The sequence below is a fragment of the Taudactylus pleione genome, unplaced genomic scaffold (genome assembly GCF_031769625.1).
Source record: "Taudactylus pleione unplaced genomic scaffold, aTauple2 ptg000256l, whole genome shotgun sequence".
Lineage (NCBI taxonomy): Eukaryota > Metazoa > Chordata > Amphibia > Anura > Myobatrachidae > Taudactylus > Taudactylus pleione.
The window spans coordinates 19,035,182-19,058,232 of record NW_028284658.1 but is presented as its reverse complement, the minus strand read 5'-3'; the positions used below and the strand labels follow the sequence as shown (position 1 = coordinate 19,058,232).

The following is a 23,051-nucleotide window of genomic DNA, read 5'->3' as shown; positions in this document are numbered from 1 at the left end:
TAATTTTAAATAGGGCAGTCTGAAAACTATTAAAGCCTTTACCTGTAAAAACAATTAGAAGAGTGATCCCCACCTAACTGCGACGGAAGACATAGGTTATTTTGGCATTCATTATGTCAATAAGCAGGAGATTGGTGTGACTATGTCATTGTCAGCGGCACTATGCTGACAAGGTTAAAAGTGAGAATATTTTAATGGTGTCGGCTGCATAACTGTGAACATGCTGGTAAAGCAGCATGTTTACAGTTGTACTACCAACACCATAGTGCCACCGACGTAATCCCGCCAATCTCCTGCTTGTCGACATAATGACCGCAGACATCACAAACGCATCCTACTGCTACATGACAGAGCATGGTATAAAAAATTGGTTTCCCAAAAGTGGCCCAAAATTGACCATTGTATTCATACATCCAAGTATTTGGCTTGCTGTCAACATCAGAAATGATCTGTACGGGCTGGTGCTCGAGATCGCTGATGTCTGAGCTATTCTGATCAAAACTTTTAGCTGCAGCAGAGAATCATCATGTAAGCCTGAAATTAACTTTTTTACCTTCAAAAGTTTAATCTTATTAGATTTTGCATATTGAATTTTATTGTTCTTAAACGCATCCAATATAAATAAAAAAGTTGTATAATCAATTTTAAGTTTTGAGCTTAATTTTTTTCTACATAAACTAATGAAGGACCATAACTGAAGGAACAATCTCATGAAAGATGACAGAAATAAAGTAAACATTGTATGTGTCTGTAAACAAATATTGATGAAAACCAATATATTTTATAACAAAATTTTCTCCTTCATTAAAGCTGCAAAAATTTTACGGACATGCCCAATTTCCCAGCCAAAGACATGGGGGCTGTCCCATGCTGCAGTTTTCTCTCTGTTCCATTTAAGCCCCATCAGAAAACCACAAGGGGGTGTGACCAATCACAAGCCACAATGAAGAGATTACATATAGTGATTGATCCTCTACTTCACACATCCACTTTGCCACCAACTAGTTAGCAAGCCTAATTAATTGTAATATTGAACTGGCAGTCTTGGGTATATGATTAGGTGATAGAGCAGCTTAAACCCCTTAACTGGCTAATTAAAAGTATATATATATATATATATATATATATATATAGCCCCCCACCCCATCTCCCTTGCATTTTACCCCTCAGATCCTATGCCATTGCCCCAGAGGTCAGCGAAGCACAGGTGAGAGGGGACTGCTGATCAGTCCCCTCTGTTGCAGATGATTTGTGCTCACACTTTTGGTTTTCGGTGAATGCTCCCGCACGGCATTCTGGGATGTGATTTCGAGAGCGATGTGGACAGAGTGGATTTTCTCCATAACAGGCTGGCTGCCAAGTAAGTGATTAAGGTACCAAAATCATTCATAATGCACAAAACATTGTTATTCAAGTGAGAGAAGATAGATATTTCAAGTATTTTATTAGTTATTGTTTTATTTGTACAGCAACTTTCTATGAGACACTGTATAGTTTTCCATTCCCAAACTGAACTTCATATATTTTTTAAACAAAAAGGGAATTTTTCAAGATTGCAACAAGACAACACTGAGCTCTCTACTACTATAGAGAAGGTCCCTTAATCACTGTACTTCTCTCTAGATGACACATTTTGCATTATGAATTAAATATTCCTTAAAGAATATCCTAATTCACTGTCTTCGAGATACTTAATGATGGTAAAAAATAAATAACACACACATACTGAAAAACTTATTTTTATCATCGTTCTGCACAGTATAAAAGAAGTTAATTGTACAGTATCAAAATAACAGGTACACTGACATTTACAAAGGAATTAGTACATTTGGCAAGAACATAAATACATATTCTAAATAAGTAAACTACACTGTAATAATGAAGAGATTAATAGAAAAATGCTAGGAAGATATTATTGAAATCAAGGCGCAACCTACAGCTACAGTGGTAGAGGCCATACTTTTGTGCAGAACTAATACTCGTGAAATACAGTCTTTCTATTTGCTTATTGCCAGTAACATCATTGAGCTATATAGTGACAAAATGATGTCACTGGATAGGCTACATTATCATGAGTTCTTGCTCAGCCACATAATAGATGAATCAATTTGCGTGTATACAGCAGGTGAACTCCAGTTCAGAGCGCGTTTTTAGTAACATATCCACAGTTTTCATTTGAATTGCTGATTATGCCAATGCTAGTTTCTCAAGCTAGATATTTGTTCCTATGGTGCACATATTGATTTATTTAGTGATGCCGTCATTAATAAACAAAATAATTGCTTCACTGATCAAGCATACACATCCCAATAAAAAAAAAATTCATACAGTGTTTCTCACATGCCAACACCTGCATTTCAATAACCCAAACTGGCAATACAAGTTATAATTTATATCATAAAATGAATCCACACTGCAGAGCCAAATCACAAAGAGAGTAGTGAGGGGGAAATAGCTGTTACGTGCCCGCCAATTGCAACAGCAGCAATAAACAGACAGTAAATTGACCTGTCAAACTTGGAATTTAATTATTGCTGATGTTTACACTTTGCAGGGAAGAAAATACAAGTAGAGAAAAAACCCATCTGAGACTACAGTATTTCGGCAATAAAGATGACTGCTTGTGGTCTTTTGTATATCTGAATTGTTTCCTATAATGTCATTTTGTTAATGTTTATTTAATGTGACAATTACTTTTCAGTTCAAGAGACCCCCTAACAACTTACAAAATTACATTTGTGCAAGCACATAAAACAATGATACAACTACTTGCCGCAATAAAGAAAACACTGGTGATGGAGAAAAAAATTAATGATGCTACCGGGGAACTCGCTTGCTCGGATAATTTGGCGGATATTGTCAACTAAATTATTCTTAATTTGTTGCAAAGAATTCTGGTAAAATTAAAACACAGGCTGCAAGCAGCAGTAAAATCCATACTTGCACCCCTTGTAATGGCCCAGGCCACCTTCAACAGATCTTGCCAACATCAATTCAACCGAATAATATTTGTGGAAGTCATTTTCTGGGCCCATCCAATATGTATCAGAATGCAGCCTATCAACTCACACTAAACTGATGACATTAGTGAAACAGTATTATTGATAGGTGAAATATTGGTTAAACCTACAGAATGACTGCCTCCATTGTGTGCTTTATTTATTTTTACACCCTTTTTCTGTTTGACCTCCTCTCACCATTGAACAATGTACAATAGCCCCAACAACTGTCATGCTCCATCTGTATAAAATGTATTTTACCAATACAGTACGATTATAATTTTTTTATACTGGCAGATGTGTGTTCTACACATATGATTCCTAATACACAAGTAAGGGAGCATTTAGGAAATCGTGACCATGACTTGACATTTTTAGAAATTTGTTTTAATAACCATTATATAAGGGACACATAAATGTATTGACTAAAGGTTATTTTTTTTTTATTAAGATTTGCCAGGTTTTGAAGGCAATAGATTGTATTCAAAGGAAAAATAAGTTGCACATAGCTCTATGCATGTAATAAAACAAAAACGGAGGTGCAGCTTCTATCAAATAAGAAGTTAGGTGCAGAGTCCTTCGAAATGAGAAATAGACAAAAATGTGGGGGATGTGCAACCTCAAATATCAAACAAGATTCATAAAAAAAGGTCAATATGTATTATTATACTGTATATTATTAGATTTATTATTCTAAACTATTACATACATCTATAGATAACATTTATCAGCAATACAATAAGATGGATAGAACAGTGTACAGTATGTATATCTCTAAAAATATAAACACAATATTGTGTATGATAGCTCCTCTGTTAAGGTGTCAAGAACCAGATATTTTGATTAGTAAAAATAATTTGGGCATCCCAGCAACAATATACTGTAAAGGTGCCCATCCAGTAGAGGATTAAATTGAGCAATTGAACGATAACAATATCGTTATCGTTCGCAAATAGTTTGCTAATCGTTTGCAAAAATGTCTAAATCAACCAGCGATGTGCGCTCCCGCTGGTCATTTATACATGTATCATCAGGCAAACATGATGGACAACCTGACGATAACATCAGGTTCAGCATGTTTGCAGACGATTGATGTGCCTACACTGAACGACTGCTCGATCAGTGTAGGCACAGCACAGACTGACAAACGACTGCACGATTACAATGTCGTAATCGTGCAGTCGTTTTGAGGTCTGCTAGTGGATGGGCACCTTAAGTATCTAAAAGGGCATCACTGTAGTTCCAATTATGGATAATGCCTCGTTATAAATAACGGACAATAACTAAAGGCTTTAGGGGGTCATTCAGACCCACTCGCGAGCGGCAGTATGCTCGCAAGTGGGTCGATGTTCCCCACTGCGCATGCGCACGACGGAGGGAGCTCCATCGTGCGCATGCGCGAGACCCGGCGAGCGACGGGCTTTCCATCGCTCGGGGTCTCGCACCAAAGGGGGCGTGCTGTCGATGTTGATTGACAGCACGCCCCCCTTGGTGGGCGTGCCTGCCAGACGGAGGCGTTCCCATGGGAACGCCTACCGTCTGAAGCCGGCTCCACTGACATCACTAGTGATGTCAGTGGGAGTGATTTTGGCTCTGATAGAGCCAAAATCACTCCAGGGCTTGTGGCTGGGAAACCCGACCGCAGGGTTTCCCTCGCAAATCCGATGGTCGCGATGGTCAAGACCATCGCGACCATCTTTTTGGACGCTCGTATATGCTGTGTGTGGTGGACGCTCCATTTTAATGGCGGAGGGCCCTGATTCAGAGCGAGCGCTCTGGTCAGAGCGTCCGGCTCTGAATCAGGCCCTTAGTTTTTTACATACATCTCACACTCCACATAGATAATTGCTAAAGACTCTGGATGATGAGTAGAGCCGATGTTTAATACACCACAGAGTGACGGTCCACGTAGTGATGAGGTGCTCTGGAGAAATAAAGAGCAAGGCAGGTTAGCGGTTAGTAAGAGCCAGCAATATATAGGCACTACACAGTTGAGGAAGGCTGAACCTCAGCGTGAGCAATGTGGAGTAGAGGTGCGATCCAATGATGACCGCAGCCCATCTGTAAGAGGATCAGTCACATGGTCAAGAGTTATCCATAATGTCGACCTGCAATGTCGCCATGGTTCAATATGTCGACAGACACCATGACTACAACGTCGCCAAGTGAAATGTCGCCATTCTCAGAATGCAGACCGTTAGGGTTAGGTGCCGCCAGGAGGGTTAGGATTAGGCTACTAGGGGTTGGGGAGGATAATCAGAGTTAAGCACTAGGGGAAGGATCCAGAGACCCGCTTGTCAGACATCTGTGCCAGACCTGCTGTACATATGACCACCATGGCCTGGACGAAGAGGATGGAGCCGCCGGGACAAAGCATCCATGTACATATGATGAATGTTGACATGGTCATTGTAGTCTACATGATAAATATCAACCTAACATAACACATCCTCAGTAAGTGCCGGCAATGGATGTACAATTTGCAAATCAGCCTGGCACGTCTCCAGAAAAAAAAACTGTTTGAACTTTGAGGAGGAATCCAGTAGGGACCGCAGCTTAGTGGTCTCTGGAATGCCCAATACCAATACCTGGGTATTGGCTATGGAGGTTTAACATGTTTTAATGCTGGACAGCATGCCATGCAATGCCCTCTCCTCTATGATTAGACGGTCGATAGTTCATGCTACAGCAAGATGTTGAAACAAAACAAACCTCCAAACTGGGGGCCTGATTCAGTAAGGTTCGCAATAGCGATTACACACGCAGTCTCATTGCGAAGATATGCTACTGTTTGCAATCGCAATGCCATACGCAGCCTAACATAAGGATGCCCCCTTTTACGTTATACACATTCATAATACTTAGCAAGACTGCAAAACCATCGGTAACATAGAGCAACAGAGTACCATCGGAGCCTCACGCACACTTGCACAAGGTCTGACCTTACTCAGAAATTGCTAACCACATCGCACGCAGGGAAACCCCAAGCTGTGCATGGCATCACAGTGGCTAAAACACACTGGCACGCCTGCGTTTCGCCAACCACTCCCCCAAAAGATACTTCCTGTCAATCACTCTGTGATGGGTCTGCGTAGTCACTGCGATCGCAATCCTGATCACAGTGGAGTCTTCGCGCACACGCACTGCGATGCATATGCATGCACAGAACGCAACAGTTGGTCGATTGCGTGCGCAATCGCTGTTGCGATCAGTAATGAATCAGTCCCTATATCAGAACAGGCTTCAAATCATGGTAGAGTCAGCATAGTCTCAAGACTTAAATCACATTGAGCTGGTTTGGGATGAACTGGACAGAAGGGTGAAAGCAAAGCAACCTAACAAGTGCAACACATTTGTGGAAACTTCTGCAACAGTGCTGGGAAGAATACGCCGGACAATATTTGCATTGTAGAAAGAATGTGCTCGGCATATACAAAAGGTGGCTACTTTTAGGAGTCAATTTGCTTGTTCTAAGCTTTCATTTCAGAGTACATTGAGACATTAAATTGCATAAATTTCAATAAGACTGGAAAAATGGGAGTGTACTAAAAATTTTGAGCGTAGTGTATTGTAAAGATACACTAGTGACTATGTAGATAAAAAGTGATTGGACACTTACAGCAAATAGATCAAAAAGATTTTATTGACGTCAGTACTTTGTGGGTCCACCATGTGCAGTGATTACTGCAGACACCTTTCTTGGCAAACTGTCCACAAGTTCCTGGACAACAGCAGGCAGTATGTATTGCCATTCTACCTTAAGTACAGTGACCAACTGTAACAATGAAAAAGGTTGAGTCGGCCTAAAACACACGCTCAGTGGGGTTAAGGACTCTGAGCTGGCCAGTCCATCCGGGTTACCGAATTTTCTGTATACCAGTCCAGTGTCGTCCTGGAAACATGACAGGTGGCATCGTCGTCCATATAAAAACATTAGTTGTTTCCATAGAACTGCCAATGCTTGGGCCTCCCTAGGAAGTGTTCCTGTCAATACCTATTTGGAACTTGTGTGCAATAGTATGCATGGTATACATTTCGCTTGCGTGGGGTGTCCAATCAATTTTGTCTACATAGTGTAAGTTGTAAGTTGAAAGCTGACTTATTAAATATGAAGAAAACAATATTTTCTCATATTATTGGTTTCATTCAAGAGGCAATATATTAACAAATTTAAAGATGATAAAACACCTCTTCTTAAATGATATCCACCAATGTATGCTGAGGGAGCAATTTTCAGTCATATAGTAAATAACATTTTATACTGTTTGATTCTTTGTGCGCCAACCTTATCTTTGTTTACCATTTATGAACCTGAACTGTCCGTCCCTAATCTTTGGTATGTTCCCTTCACAGCGCTGTGTATATAAATGAATGATAATGAAGACGATAAAAATAAATATTAGACCTACTCTGAACTGCATCGCCAGTTCTGATTTTGGGATGTGAGGAATTCCATCACTCCCTTGGTGGTCCCTAGTGAAACCTGGAGGTTCCTACTACACACTGCCCTCCAGGTTACTCATTACAGTCATTACAGTACTCATTACAGTCAGCTTCCTGAATATTATAGACAAGCAATATGTACACTGGGCTTGATTCAGATCCGCTCGCAAGCGGGTCGATGGCCGGGCAGTGAGCCCCGGAGCGAGCGAGAAATCACTCGCTCCGGCGCTCGCATCCAAAAGGGGCGGCTGTCGATGTTGATCGACAGCATGCCCCGTTTGGTAGGTGGGCCGGGGGGGGTGGCTGGCCAAACGGAGGCGTTCCCGAAGGAACGCCTGCCGTTTGGGGGCGTCCCCACTGACATCACGAGTGATGTCAGTGGTGAGCTTTCGGCTCTATTAGAGCCGGAAGCTCACTGGGGCTTGCGACGGACGAGACCCTACCACAAGCGTCTCGTCGCAAGCCCGATGGTCACGACCATCACCTGGCCGCTCACTAAAGCTGTGGGTGGTCACCCACAGCTTAGTGAGCGGCCAGGAGGCCAAACAAAAGAAAAACATGCGGCCGCCCTGATTCAGAATGAGCGCTCGCTTTTTGCGAGCGCCTCTGAATCAGGCCCACTGTGTATACATAGAAAAATGCTTACAAACAGGGTAGAGGTTACACACATGAAAGGCCTATTTTACAGATTACTCCCTCAAATAAAAACCCTCAATTTTTTTATGTAGTTAGCATTTAAGGCATTGTGCAGTAAATGTATTATAGCGGCAAGCCACTATAACTTTTCCTGCTTCGCCTCTTTACCGAGGTGAAGCAGGAAGCACTACCGATGAGATGTATCAACCACTCATCTCCTGGAGTGGGGGAGTGACAACCCCCCCTCGCCGATCCCTATCTGAGCACACAGCGTATCAGCTTAGTGCTGATGCGACGTGTCGCCCTTCCCGGCCGGCTCCAATGGCCATGCATGAGATCTCACATGCAGCCCGGAGCTTGCAGCCGCCGCAGCAGGGACAGTGCTGTCCCTGCTGTGGTGATAGGGCAACAGCAGCTGCAGTGGTCGATATTGACAGCTGCAGCTGTAGGAACGTCAGTGGCACTGACCGTTCATACATTGCCCAGCATATCGGTGCTGCTATCCTGGGATACACAAGATGGGGGAAAATGCACTAGAAGCAAAAATAATTTTACCACTGTGTGAATCACTGATTAGACTACATACTATATAAGTTGGTACAGTTTTGCGCAGATCTGTACAATAAACAGGTGAATTCATGGTGATACAGAGATGGCCTACCTTATTACTTAAAGCAATGCAGGGGTTAAACTATAATGAAATTTGACAGTGCATATTCTTTACAAAATAAAAAGGTGACAATTACAAATAAATTTAAGACCATTATAGACTATGGGCCGTATTCAATTAGAAGCGAAAAGTCCGAGCCTGGACTTTTCACCGTCATCAGAGTTACCGCGCGCGTCCCCAAAGTGGGGGTACAAATTAAAAAACTAGCGAAATAGCTTTTGGCGGGTAAGGGGGAGGTGTGTACGAGTAAGGGGGAGGTGTGTTTTTGAATGCAGGTGCTTGCTAAAGGTGCGTTTTTGGCGCTTTTTAATGCTTGACCTTAGACATTTTAAAATATGCTTGCACCCATTTTCAAGTACCCCAAATTTGATGGGAATACTTATTTTAGCAAAAAAAAAAATAGCAAAATGCTATTCTTCACCACTTGCTCAAAGACGCTAAATAGCACCTATTGAGACCATTAAAAACCCCAAATACCTTTAGCAGGGCTATTCGGGGGTACCCATAGTGAACCTCCATGTCAGAGCATCTTTAGGGGGGTGTTAGCCTGATTTCCCCAAAACTGACTGAACTTTTCGCCGATTTCAGTTTTGCAGGGTCCCATGTTCGCACATTTGCAATTGAATACGGGAATACGCACGCGATAACTTTTCGCCGTGAAAACCTCAGATGACAGCGAAAAGTCCGGCCTCAGACTTTTCGCTTCTAATTGAACACGGCCCTTAGTGGGCGTTTTTGCTTTGTCTTTCTCTGCCTACAGAGGTTTAACTTGATGAACCCATATGATTTTTTTAAACTTAAAATACTAATTATTGTTATTGCTGAATGTTACAGCTGTACATCTTTCTAAAACTGATAGTACTTAAAAGTTATAATACTGTATTTACAGTCAGGGCCGTAACTAGGATAGTGCGACCAGTGCCATGGCACTGCAGGGCAGGGGGCGCCGTTTGGGCCTGTCAATTTTCCGATTTATTATCATTCTCACTTGTAGCTTCCTTTTCTTTTATCCCCAGCATCTCCTGATTACAGTAAAACGTTTGTGAGAGTATCATTTATTTTACATGCAGACAAATTTTCTGCTGTGAAAGTATTTAAAATATACTGCTCACAATGAAATGGAGTTTGACGACTTGAGATATCTGCATCAAAGTAAAGACTCTACCTTATATTGTAAGTCATAAGAAGCAAGAGAGAATATGTATGACATGCAAATGCTCAATTGCCTAAACACTACTGAAGTATTCTTGTTCTGCAAAGGATCCAGGACCCTATTGTAATCCCCTCAATGCCAAGACAATATAATGAGGCAATTTCCTTTTTTTCTTATTTCCGTTTATATATTTTTACCTTGGGAAGGCTATTTTTGTAATGCTCAGAATTCTGGTAGTTCAATTCCATTTTTATCATTATTACAGTATATTAACATTACAGCGCTTCTTCTATGTGCTCCAGCACTACTATAATTACAGTCATGATCCCTGTTGCAGCCCCGTCTCATGTAAAAACAGGAGAACTGGAGGAATATTCCCCAGATCACAGAAAGTGTACACAGTAGACCACCAAAGATCCCTGGTATGCTTACAGGAAGAGATGGGGCACTACTGCAAGTAGTCCGGGAAAGAAACAGTATCGAAAAATATATCATTTTGTTTTAGTGGTCCTTTAACTACTGCCAAAACGTACCCACCTTAGACAATATATTTTTAATATAGCTCTATTATATATACTTGCACATTAAAAGCAAACAGCATTCCCGGCAAATGATATAGCTTACACACCTTACAGCAACTGACGGTGTGATGGCTCTTAGAGATCTCTTCATTACTACAATGGCATATGCTGTGCTAGTTTATCATTATAATCATGTCCAGATGGCCAGGCAGATGGAGGAGACATGAGCCGTCATCCAGGCAAATAGTAGCCAAAGGAAGGGAGAGTTGATAGCTATCAGCACGTGGAGCTACCAAGCATTTTTAATGTTGAGGTAGAGATAACTTAAAATCATATGGATAAAATAATGAATTATTATTCTTAACCCAATCATGGCTAGATAATGGTCAGATAGGCAGCTTTTTTTTTTTTTTTTTTTAGAAAAATCCAACATAATGATGAGAAAATCAAAACCAGGAAATTGTTATTAGCTCTGATTTTTTTCATGTGCGAAACAGCTGAAGCAAAGCAAACAAATAACTTATTACCTATTTGTGCGAGCAATCAGAATTGGGGCATACTCGTACTTTTTCAGAGCGACACCCAGTAAGTGGGGTATCCGGTCAGAAGGTCGACATTGTTCAAACTGCTGACATGTTCACAAAGTCAACAGCAGCACTATCACCATATGAAGTGTCGACATGCTAACAGTTAGGGGCTGCAGGGAGGATTAGGGTTAGGCTGCGGGGGGGGGGGGGGGGGTAGGCTGGGGAGAAATAAATAATCACCGGGATGCTCAACAATCGGAGGTCTCCACTGGAAGCAACTGTCACATGGCCACCGGTACCCAGAAGGCGGTACTGGAGCCGCCACGACGAGGTAAATGGCCACTGGTTTGTCGATAGTTCATCATGTCGACATATCACCCGTGTTGGTATGGTCAATGTCAACCATTCCTCCATATTGATATTCGCATTTCGGCTGGATGATTGTCCATTAATCATACCACACCTGTAAGTGGAGTGCGGCACCACAACAAATTGAAAACTACTATTTGGTTTTATATATATATATATATATATATATATATATATATATAATATGAGATATGGTAAGAACTTACCCTTGTTATCTCTATTTCTACGAAGTCCATAGGGTTCCACAGGATACCTTGGGGTATAGGTGTGACGTCAGTCATCGGGCACCAAAGAGTTAAGCTTTTCAGCCTCCCAGGATGCACTAGGTCCCCCTCCTATACCCTGCCCCCGAGCCAAGGCACCTCAGTTAGTTACCAAGCCATAGGCCGGAGGAGGAGAAGGAAGAGAGAGAAAAAAAGATCTGGACACACACAAGAATCACATTCTCACCAGAGGGAGACGGAAAAACCGGTGACCAGAGCAAAGCCCATCTGCAGCACAGGTGCGACAGGGCAGGAGTCCTGTGGAACCCTATGGACTTCGTAGAAATAGAGATAACAAGGGTAAGTTCTTACCATATCTCATATTTTCTACTTCAGGGTCCATAGGGTATCCACAGGATACCTTGGGGATGTCCCAAAGCAGTATCCTTTAAGGGTGGGGACGCTCCTGTGCTGAAAGGAGAATCCGCCGCCCGAAGGAAGCATCCTGAGAGGCGAAGGTGTCAAACCTGTAATACCTCACGAAGGTATGGACAGAGGACCACGTAGCAGCCTTGCAGATCTGAACTGCAGAGGCACCACGTCGAGCTGCCCACGAAGGACCCACAGACCTAGTGGAATGTGCCTTCAGAGAAGGAGGGACCGGTAGGCCTTCATGAAGATAAGCTTCAGAAATAGCCATACGGATCCAGGCTGCCAAAGTTTGCTTTGAGGCAGGCCAACCCTTTTTACGGAAGCCATAGAGGACAAACAAAGCGTCCGACTTCCTAAATGAAGAAGTGTGGTCAACATAAGTCCTTAAGACCCGCACAACATCCAAAGAGGCCTCACCCACGGAAAGACCCGGTGAGTTAAAGGCCGGAACAACGATTTCCTCGTTAACATGAAACTGGGAAACAACCTTGGGAAGAAACTCGGGCCGAGTGCGGAGCACTGCCCTGTTCCCATGAAAAACCAAGAAAGGGGGTCTACAAGAAAGAGCCCCTAAATCAGAAACACGTCTGGCCGAAGCAATAGCCAGAAGGAAAACAGTCTTAGCTGTTAGCCATTTAAGATCCACTGAGCCCAGTGGTTCAAACGGCGGTCCTTGGAGAGCCCTCAGGACCACAGCCAAATCCCAAGGCGCCACAGGTGGAACAAAGGGTGGCTGAATGCGGAGAACACCTTGCATAAAGGTGCGCATGTCCGGGATTGTAGCAATCCTACGGTGAAACCAGACAGACAGGGCCGAAACCTGCACCTTCAAAGAAGCAAGGCGAAGCCCATGATCTAGTCCCGCTTGCAGGAAGGCGAGAATCCGAGACAGACGAAACTCCCGCGGTGCATAACCTCTCGGTCGACACCACTGGAAGAACGTATGCCACACGCGATGGGATATCCTCGCGGAAGCCGGTTTCCGAGCTCGCAACATGGCACGCACCACAGAGCTGGAAAACCCCCGGGACCTCAGCATGGCCGTCTCAACATCCACGCCGTCAAAGACAGCCGAGTCAGGTCCGGGTGAAGACAAGGACCCTGTGACAGAAGGTCCGGCCGTAGCGGTAACCGCAGAGGACTGTCCACGGACAGACCCTGAAGGTCTGAGAACCAGTGCCGTCTGGGCCACGAGGGAGCTATCAACAGGAGCGTCCCTCCTTCCTGTTTGAATTTCCGGATTACCCGTGGAAGAAGGGAGACCGGAGGGAACAGGTATGCGAACCGGAACGTCCACCGGACGGACAGAGCATCCACCAGAGACGCCCCTTCGTCTCTTGTGCGAGACCCGTACACCGGCAACTTGTTGTTGTGCCGGGACGCCATGAGGTCGATCTCTGGAAGACCCCATCTGTCCACCAGCAGTTGAAAAACGTCCAGGTGCAGAGACCATTCCCCCGGATGAACGTCCTGGCGACTTAGAAAGTCCGCCTCCCAATTTAGCACTCCCGGGATGAAGACCGCTGATATGGCCGGAACATTGCGCTCCGCCCATACCAGGATCCGAGAGACCTCCACGAGAGCCGCCCGACTTCGGGTTCCTCCTTGCCTGTTTATGTAGGCCACGGTGGTAGCGTTGTCCGACTGGACCTGTACCGGACGACCCTGGAGAACCCGATGTGCCTGCTGGAGAGCATTGAAGACCGCACGGAGTTCCAAGATATTGATTGGAAGCTCCGCTTCTGTCGGCGTCCACCTGCCCTGGAACAAGTGTGGACCCGAAACTGCTCCCCAGCCCCGAAGACTGGCGTCCGTTGTCAACAGGACCCAATTTGGAACCCAGAACGGACGTCCCCCGCTGAGATGGGTCGTCTGTAACCACCAGGCAAGGGACAGGCGGACCTCCGGGGTGAGCACAATCGTCTGGGACTTCAGAGACTGAGGCAGCCCGTTCCACTTGGACAGAATCAGGTGCTGCAGAGGTCTGGAGTGAAACTGGGCATATTCCACCATGTCGAACACTGACACCATGGAGCCCAGTAACCTCATCGCCGAGTGTAGAGACACCCGGCGGCTGAGCAGACAACTGCGCACCCTCGACTGTAAAGCAGAGATCTTTTCCTCCGTCACGAAGATCCTCTGCTGTTCCGAGTCCAAAAAGGCTCCGAGGTGCAGAATCCTCCGAGACGGGATTAGACTGGACTTCTGCCAGTTGATTATCCAGCCGTGCCGTTGCAGTAGCGCAATGGTCAGGTCCAAGTGGCGTAGAAGGAGCTCTGCAGATCCTGCCACCAATAAAAGGTCGTCCAAGTACGGCAACATGCGGACTCCCTGCAGCCGCAGAGAAGCCGCCATGACCGCCATCACCTTGGTGAAAACACGTGGTGCTGTCGCCAGGCCAAAAGGTAATGCCCGAAACTGGAAGTGGTCGCTGCGGATTGCAAACCTGAGGAACTGTTGATGGCGCAAAAGAATAGGGACATGCAGGTAAGCGTCCTGTATGTCGAATGACACCATGTAGTCCCCAGGTTCCAGTGCCAGAATGATAGACCGTAGGGTCTCCATCCGAAACTTCGGAACCCGCAAAGACCTGTTGAGAGCTTTGAGGTTGAGAATCGGACGATATGACCCATTGGGTTTCTGTACCAAAAAAAGATTTGAATAGAAACCCTGGCCCCTCTGGGAGAATGGAACAGGCACTATAACTCCAGCCTGGAGCATAGTGTGCAATACCTTCCGCAGCTCCGTAGCCTTGTTCCGGTCTGATGGTAGACCCGTGGTGAAGAATCGAGCCGGGGGTCTGTGCCGGAAGGAGAGGGTGTACCCGTGGGAGACCACCTCGAGAACCCAAGTGTGTGTCGTAGTGGCCGACCAACACTGGGCGAACTGCAGCAGGCGGCCTCCCACCTTGGGATCCCCAGGCCGCAGGCTTGTCATCTGGCTTGGGGGCCGGACGTCTGGTACTCCATGCCTGCTTCCGGGGCTTGGCCGATTTCTTAGGGCCAGCCTGTTGAGGAAACGACTGTGGTTTGGGCCTGCCCTGGGCCCTAGATGACCGAAAGGACGATGGTCCAGAACCAGAAGGAGCAGCGGCCGACGGGAGACAAGACGATTTGGCTGCCGCCAGCGTGGCCACAATCTTATCCAGATCCTGACCGAAGAGAAATTCTCCGGTAAATGGCAACGCCTCCAGACCCTTTTTGGAATCTGCGTCCGCCTTCCAGGATCGCAGCCACAAGGTGCGACGAGCAGCCACCGCTGCTGAAGAAATTCTAGACACCAGAGTACTAATGTCTAAGGCCGCCTCGTTGATATAAGTGGCCGAATCACGGAGATTACCAATCAACTCCGCCTGTTCGGCCGGACAGTCGAAATCAAAAGATGCCTCTAATGAATCCGCTCTGGCAACCCAGCAAATGGCCATAGCCGGCCGTGCTGCCCCCCCCGCAAGGGAATAAGCGGACTTCAGGCAGATCTCCACCTTGCGGTCCGTAGCATCCTTAAGGGAGGACATGGATGGCATCGGCAATGTGGCACTACAGACAAGACGGGTCACGTGAAAATCCACCTGTGGAGGGGATTCCCACTTTGCAAAATAATTATCCGCGAACGGATAAGCCACCGCCAGGCGCGTCTGCGGCTGGTATCTTTTGCCAGGCTGTTTCCACGCCTCCTCTAAATGGTCCACTAACTGACCCGAAAGAGGAAAGACTGTGGCATCGCCCTTCACATCCTTGAAAAAGGCATACTTAGATTTAGCCGCTGGGGGAACTTCGTCCTCAATCACCAAGGCTGTGCGGACCGACCGAATAAGTCCAGGAATATATACTTTGGACTTAGCATCAGCGTCCTTAGTATGGAGGGGTTCCTGATCGTAAGGATCCAGAATCTCCCCATCATCAGACGTCCCCTCGTCATCCTCATAAGGAGCCGACAGAGACGCCACCGGCCGTTTATGTGGCTGCATCACAGACTCCCCTTGCAACACATCCGACAAGTGCTGTACAGAACTCGTCAGGGAGTTAACCCACGCTGACTCCTGAGAAACCGGGAGCGGGGAAATAGGGAGACTGTGGGGTACCACCAATTGTCGTGGGAAACCCTGCATGAGTGACGACACCACTGACTGCTGGGACAAACCCATCGGTGTAAACGCGGGCTGCGGAGCTAACTGGCCCACTAAGGCTGTAAGCGCCTGAGCGAAACAAGCCCAGGGCGGCTCCTGTTCCGGTGCTGTAACCGTAATAGGCCGCGCAATGGACAAACACTGCCGGCAGAGGCCCTCCGCGCTACCCTCCCCCTCCGCTAACGGTATTTTACACGTAGTACACTGTAGCCGGAGGGGAAAATCACTTTCAGACATGATGGCACCACGTATGTGACCCCTCTCACCAATTATATAGGCGAGAGACCACCCTGCAGCACCGCAAGGGCTTAGCAGAAAGGACAGGGACAGTAATAAAGCTGACAGTTAGAAGAAAAGTTACAGGCAGCAGCGCTAGCACAGTCACATACAATGCAAAGAAAAATCAATTCCTGCACTAACAGCGCTGATCACTCAACTACGCAGACACAGGGCCTGGTAGGACACAGCGCAGCATACACAGACCTGACCCAAATCGGAGGAGAGGTATGCGGGGGGACCCAGACCACGATGCTTCCGTCCAGCGCTTCCAGCAGCGTTCACCATGCGTTGAAAAGATGGCCGCCGAGGAGCAGAGGGGAGGCTGGCCTGGGGGAGGAGCGCTGCCACAGGACCAGTCGGCAGCGTGCAGAGAGAGCTGTGTGCAGCGGGGAGGCGCCGGCTGTGAGACAGGGAAGGCGCGCTCCCCTGGCATGCATTTAACCCCTGGGACGCCGCAGCGCTACCGCTCTGCTGCAGTCCGCTGTCCCAGGGAGTAGTGGAAGCGCAGGTTGGTCGCCTGGCTCCACACTGCAGCCAGTCCCCAGGGAGCCCCCTGCCTGGGGACTTAGGACCATGTGACCAGCGGGGACCCACCGCGGGACCCCGCTGCTTACCTTTGTCCCCCTTGAATCCGGCCATGGTCCGGAACATCTGGGGTCACCGCTAGCTGTGACCCCAGATGCTCACCAGCATCCCCGGATCGGTACCGGCGTTCTGGTACCGGCGGGGGTGTAGGGAAGACAGCATGGACGTCAGGACTGACTGTCCATGCTGTACATCCAGATGTGCAGCCACAGCTGCATAGAAGAAAGCTTCAGGGGCTCTTCTAGCCCCCACTCCGACAGGTGCACCCGACTCCGGCCGGGCACCAAACTAAACTGAGGTGCCTTGGCTCGGGGGCGGGGTATAGGAGGGGGACCTAGTGCATCCTGGGAGGCTGAAAAGCTTAACTCTTTGGTGCCCGATGACTGACGTCACACCTATACCCCAAGGTATCCTGTGGATACCCTATGGACCCTGAAGTAGAAATATATATATGCAAAGGGGAAGCACCAGACTATGGGCCTGATTCAGAGTTGGGAATAGAGAGAGAGATAGCACTTAACTGTGTACCCGGACAAACCATGTTGCAATGCAAGGGGTGCAAATACATAATTTTATTTTTTGCATGTAGGTAAATACTGTCTGCTTTTACATGTAGCCCACAAATACTGCACGGCTTTATTATTACTCTACAATTTAGATGTCAGTTTAAACACCTCCCTCCCAAATCTAAATCTCTCTGCACATTTGAAATCTGCCCCACCTGCAGTGCAACATGGTTTCACCAAGACGATCAGTTGAGAGAGATATCTCTCTCTATTCCCAACTCTGAATCAGGCCCTATTTCTTGGAGCAAAAGGTGACTGCAGTTATTTAGCAGAGCCTGGAAAAGAAATAGTCCCTGAATATATGCATTCTTTTTAATCATAATTTACTGTTTGTGTTCTTAAAAATAAAAAAATATTTTCTAATTTTAAATGTGTGCTATAAGATGATTACCTGCTCATGATTCTGCTGGCATCTGCAGCAATGTACTTATATAACCTCTGCTGTTTAAATGTGAGCAGATGGAAGCTACTAAAAACAGTAATGTTGTTCATCTATCCAAATGTTTTTCCATATGTGTGTTGCATTTTAAGGTGAATTTGGCTAGGATCTGAGCACCTTATTATATGCATTTTTCATCCCCTGCTTGTCTGTGATGCCCCAGTTTATCAGCCAATCAGATCCTCAGAATGAAGGGAGGGCACAGACATGTCCACTGGTGTGATTAAGTAGAGCAGAGCTGTATGTCACAGAGGCATTATATGAAAAAAAGGAAGCAAATACAGGGCTCCCATAATTCTGAAGGTTAAAAACAGGACATACATGTGACCTAAAGCCTTAAAATCTATCCCACCCGTTGTCCTCATCAGTAGTTCAAAATATGAAAAAATATGTATAAAAAGTTAAACGATTTTGAGAGGAAAAACAGGGACTACCCAGAGGCACAGGGGAGCACCAGGAAAGCAGTAAACATCAGATACATAGTGAAAGAAGCACAAATCAGTAATGTGATCTCCGAACAATATTGGAGGAGAGTTGTGGTAACAAACGCACCTCTATATGAGGGTCATGCAACCAAACTGGGTGCCTGGAATGGAGAGTGAATAGGAATTGCTCTACTCCAAAAAACATTCCCTGTAGTTTTATTTATAATACAGTATGGAACATATTTATTAATATTTTTTTGCGGGATATATCCTGAACACACCAGTTTTCGGGAGGGGCATGAACAAATATTAAGGATCCCAGGGTTTAAGAAGGAGGGACCGCAGTGCATCCATTTCTGACTAAAAAGCAGTTGGATTTACCAAGCTAGCTCAACCCCGGCCACTAACGCCATCTGAAGATGGCGTTACCCTATAGAAGCCTATGGGTTACTCTAAGGCAGGTCCTCTCGGAGAGGATCATATGCCCCAACTGACGAAAGCACCGTCCAGTGACTGCGGAGAACCTGAACCAGGAAGCAGAGTATTAGCATAAAGGGATGAAAGATAGACCGGTGGGACCATGCGAGGCAGGAACCTGGTTACTATATATGTGGCATAGGACAGTCAGAAGTCCTGTTTCTGCTACTAATAAAAGTAGGAAAATATGAGATATGGTAAGAACTTACCCTTGTTATCTCTATTTCTACGAAGTCCATAGGGTTCCACAGGATACCTTGGGGGGGTATAGGTGTGACGTCAGTCGCAGGGCACCAAAGAGTTAAGCTTTCAGCCTCCCAGGATGCACTAGGTCCCCCTCCTATACCCCGCCCCCGGGCCAAGGCACCTCAGCTAGTTACCAAGCCATAGGCCGGAGGAGGAGAAGGAAGAGAGAGAACAAAGATCTGGACACATACAAGAATCACATTCTCACCAGAGGGAGACGGAAAACCGGTGACCAGAGCAAAGCCCATCTGCAGCACAGGTGCGACAGGGCGGGAGTCCTGTGGAACCCTATGGACTTCGTAGAAATAGAGATAACAAGGGTAAGTTCTTACCATATCTCATATTTTCTACTTCAGGGTCCATAGGGTATCCACAGGATACCTTGGGGATGTCCCAAAGCAGTATCCTTTAAGGGTGGGGACGCTCCTGTGCAGAAAGGAGAATCCGCCGCCCGAAGGAAGCATCCTGAGAGGCGAAGGTGTCAAACCTGTAATACCTCACGAAGGTATGGACAGAAGACCACGTAGCAGCCTTGCAGATCTGAACTGCCGAGGCACCACGTCGAGCTGCCCACGAAGGACCCACAGACCTAGTGGAATGAGCCTTCAGAGAAGGAGGGACCGGTAGGCCTTCATGAAGATAAGCTTCAGAAATAGCCATACGGATCCAGGCTGCCAAAGTTTGCTTTGAAGCAGGCCAACCCTTTTTACGGAAGCCATAGAGGACAAACAAAGCGTCCGACTTCCTAAACGAAGAAGTGCGGTCAACATAAGTCCTTAAGGCCCGCACAACATCCAAAGAGGCCTCACCCACGGAAAGACCCGGTGAGTTAAAGGCCGGAACAACTATTTCCTCGTTAACATGAAACCGGGAAACAACTTTGGGAAGAAACTCGGGCCGAGTGCGGAGTACTGCCCTGTTCCCATAAAAAACCAAGAAAGGGGGTCTACAAGAAAGAGCCCCTAACTCAGAAACACGTCTGGCCGAAGCAATGGCCAGAAGGAAAACAGTCTTAGCTGTTAGCCATTTAAGATCCACTGAGCCCAGTGGTTCAAACGGCGGTCCTTGGAGAGCCCTCAGGACTACAGCCAAATCCCAAGGCGCCACAGGTGGAACAAAGGGCGGCTGAATGCGGAGAACACCCTGCATAAAGGTGCGCACATCCGGGATTGTAGCAATCCTACGGTGAAACCAGACAGATAGGGCCGAAACCTGTACCTTCAAAGAAGCAAGGCGAAGCCCATGATCTAGTCCCGCTTGCAGGAAGGCGAGAATCCGAGACAGACAAAACTCCCGCGGTGCATAACCTCTCGGTCGACACCACTGGAAGAACGTATGCCACACGCGATGGTATATCCTCGCGGAAGACGGTTTCCGAGCTCGTAACATGGTACGCACCACAGAGCTGGAAAACCCCCGGGACCTCAGCATGGCCGTCTCAACAGCCACGCCGTCAAAGACAGCCGAGTCAGGTCCGGGTGAAGGCAAGGACCCTGAGACAGAAGGTCCGGTCGTAGCGGCAACCGCAGAGGACTGTCCACGGACAGACCCTGAAGGTCTGAGAACCAGTGCCGTCTGGGCCACGCGGGAGCTATCAACAGGAGCGTCCCTCCTTCCTGTTTGAATTTCCGGATTACCCGTGGAAGAAGGGAGACCGGAGGGAACAGGTATGCGAACCGGAACGTCCACCGGACGGACAGAGCATCCACCAGAGACGCCCCTTCGTCTCTTGTGCGAGACCCGTACACCGGCAACTTGTTGTTGTGCCGGGACGCCATGAGGTCGATTTCTGGAAGACCCCACCTGTCCACCAGTAGTTGAAAAACGTCCGGGTGCAGGGACCATTCCCCCGGATGAACGTCCTGGCGACTTAGAAAGTCCGCCTCCCAATTTAGCACTCCCGGGATGAAGACCGCTGATATGGCCGGAAGATTGCGCTCCGCCCAAACCAGGATCCGAGAGACCTCTACGAGAGCCGCCCGACTGCGAGTTCCTCCTTGCCTGTTTATGTAGGCCACGGTGGTAGCGTTGTCCGACTGGACCTGCACCGGGCGACCCTGGAGAAACCGCTGTGCCTGCTGGAGAGCATTGAAGACCGCACGGAGTTCCAAGATATTTATTGGAAGCTCCGCTTCTGTCGGCGTCCACCTGCCCTGGAACAAGTGTGGACCCGAAACTGCTCCCCAGCCCCGAAGACTGGCGTCCGTTGTCAACAGGACCCAATTTGGAACCCAGAACGGACGTCCCTTGTTGAGGTGGGTCGTCTGTAACCACCACGCAAGGGACAGGCGAACCTCCTGGGTGAGCACAATCGTCTGGGACTTCAAAGACTGAGTCAGCCCGTTCCACTTGGACAGGATCAGGTGCTGCAGAGGTCTGGAGTGAAACTGGGCGTATTCCACCATGTCGAACACCGACACCATGGAGCCCAGTAACCTCATCGCCGAGTGTAAGGACACCCGGCGGCTGTGCAGGCAACTGCGCACCCTTGACTGTAAAGCAGAGATCTTGTCCTCCGTCACGAAGATCCTTTGCTGTCCCGAGTCCAATAAGGCTCCAAGATGCAGAATCCTCCGAGACGGGATTAGAGTGGACTTCTGCCAGTTGATTAGCCAGCCGTGCCGTTGCAGCAGTGCAATGGTCAGGTCCAAGTGGCGTAACAGGAGCTCTGGAGATCCTGCCACCAATAACAGGTCGTCCAAATACGGCAACATGCGGACTCCCTGCAGCCGCAGAGAAGCCGCCATGACCGCCATCACCTTGGTGAAAACACGTGGTGCTGTTGCCAGGCCAAAAGGTAACGCCCGAAACTGGAAGTGGTCGCTGCGGATTGCAAACCTGAGGAACTGTTGATGGCGCCAAAGAATAGGGACATGCAGGTAAGCGTCCTGTATGTCCAATGACACCAAGTAGTCCCCAGGTTCCAGCGCCAGAATGATGGACCGTAGGGTCTCCATCCGAAACTTCGGGACCCGCAAAGACTTGTTGAGTGCTTTGAGGTTGAGAATCGGACGATATGACCCATTGGGTTTCTGTACCAAAAATAGATTTGAATAGAAACCCTGGCCCCTCTGGGAGAATGGAACAGCCACTATAACTCCAGCCTGGAGCATAGTGTGCAATACCTTCCGCAGCTCCGTAGCCTTGTTCCGGTCTGATGGGAGACCCGTGGTGAAGAAGCGAGCCGGGGGTCTGTGCCGGAAGGAGAGGGCGTATCCGTGGGAAACCACCTCCAGAACCCAAGTGTCTGTCGTAGTGGTCGACCAACACTGGGCGAACTGTAGCAGGCGGCCTCCCACCCTGGGATCCCCCAAAGGGAGGCCCGGACCGTCAGGCCGCAGGCTTGTCATCTGGCTTGGGGGCCGGACGTCTGGTACTCCATGCCTGCTTCCGGGGCTTGACCGATTTCTTAGGGCCAGCCTGTCGAGGAAACGACTGTGGTTTGGGCCTGCCCTGGGCCCTAGATGACCGAAAGGACGATGGTCCCGAACCAGAAGGAGCAGCGGCCGACGGGAGACAAGCAGATTTGGCTGCCGCCAGCGTGGCCACAATCTTATCCAGATCCGGACCGAAGAGAACTTCTCCGGTAAACGGCAACGCTTCCAGACCTTTCTTGGAATCTGCGTCCGCCTTCCAGGATCGCAGCCACAAGGTGCGACGAGCAGCTACCGCTGCTGAAGAAATTCTAGACACCAGAGTACTAATGTCTAGAGCCGCCTCGTTGATATAAGTGGCCGAATCACGGAGATTGCCAATCAACTCCGCCTGTTCGGCCGGACAGTCGGATTCAAAAGAAGCCTCTAATGAATCCGCCCAGCGCTCCATCGCTCTGGCAACCCAGCAAATGGCCATAGCCGGCCGTGCTGCCCCCCCTGCAAGGGAATAAGCGGACTTCAGGCAGATTTCTACCTTGCGGTCCGTAGCATCCTTAAGGGAGGACATGGATGGCATCGGC

General features: G+C 47.7%; 1 protein-coding gene across 2 annotated transcripts in view; it reads right to left on the bottom strand.

Moving 5' to 3' along the window:
• The window catches only part of DUSP3 (dual specificity phosphatase 3), a 97,547-nt gene that overhangs the window by 4,612 nt on the left and 69,884 nt on the right, over positions 1 to 23,051 (bottom strand). The window lies entirely within an intron of this gene.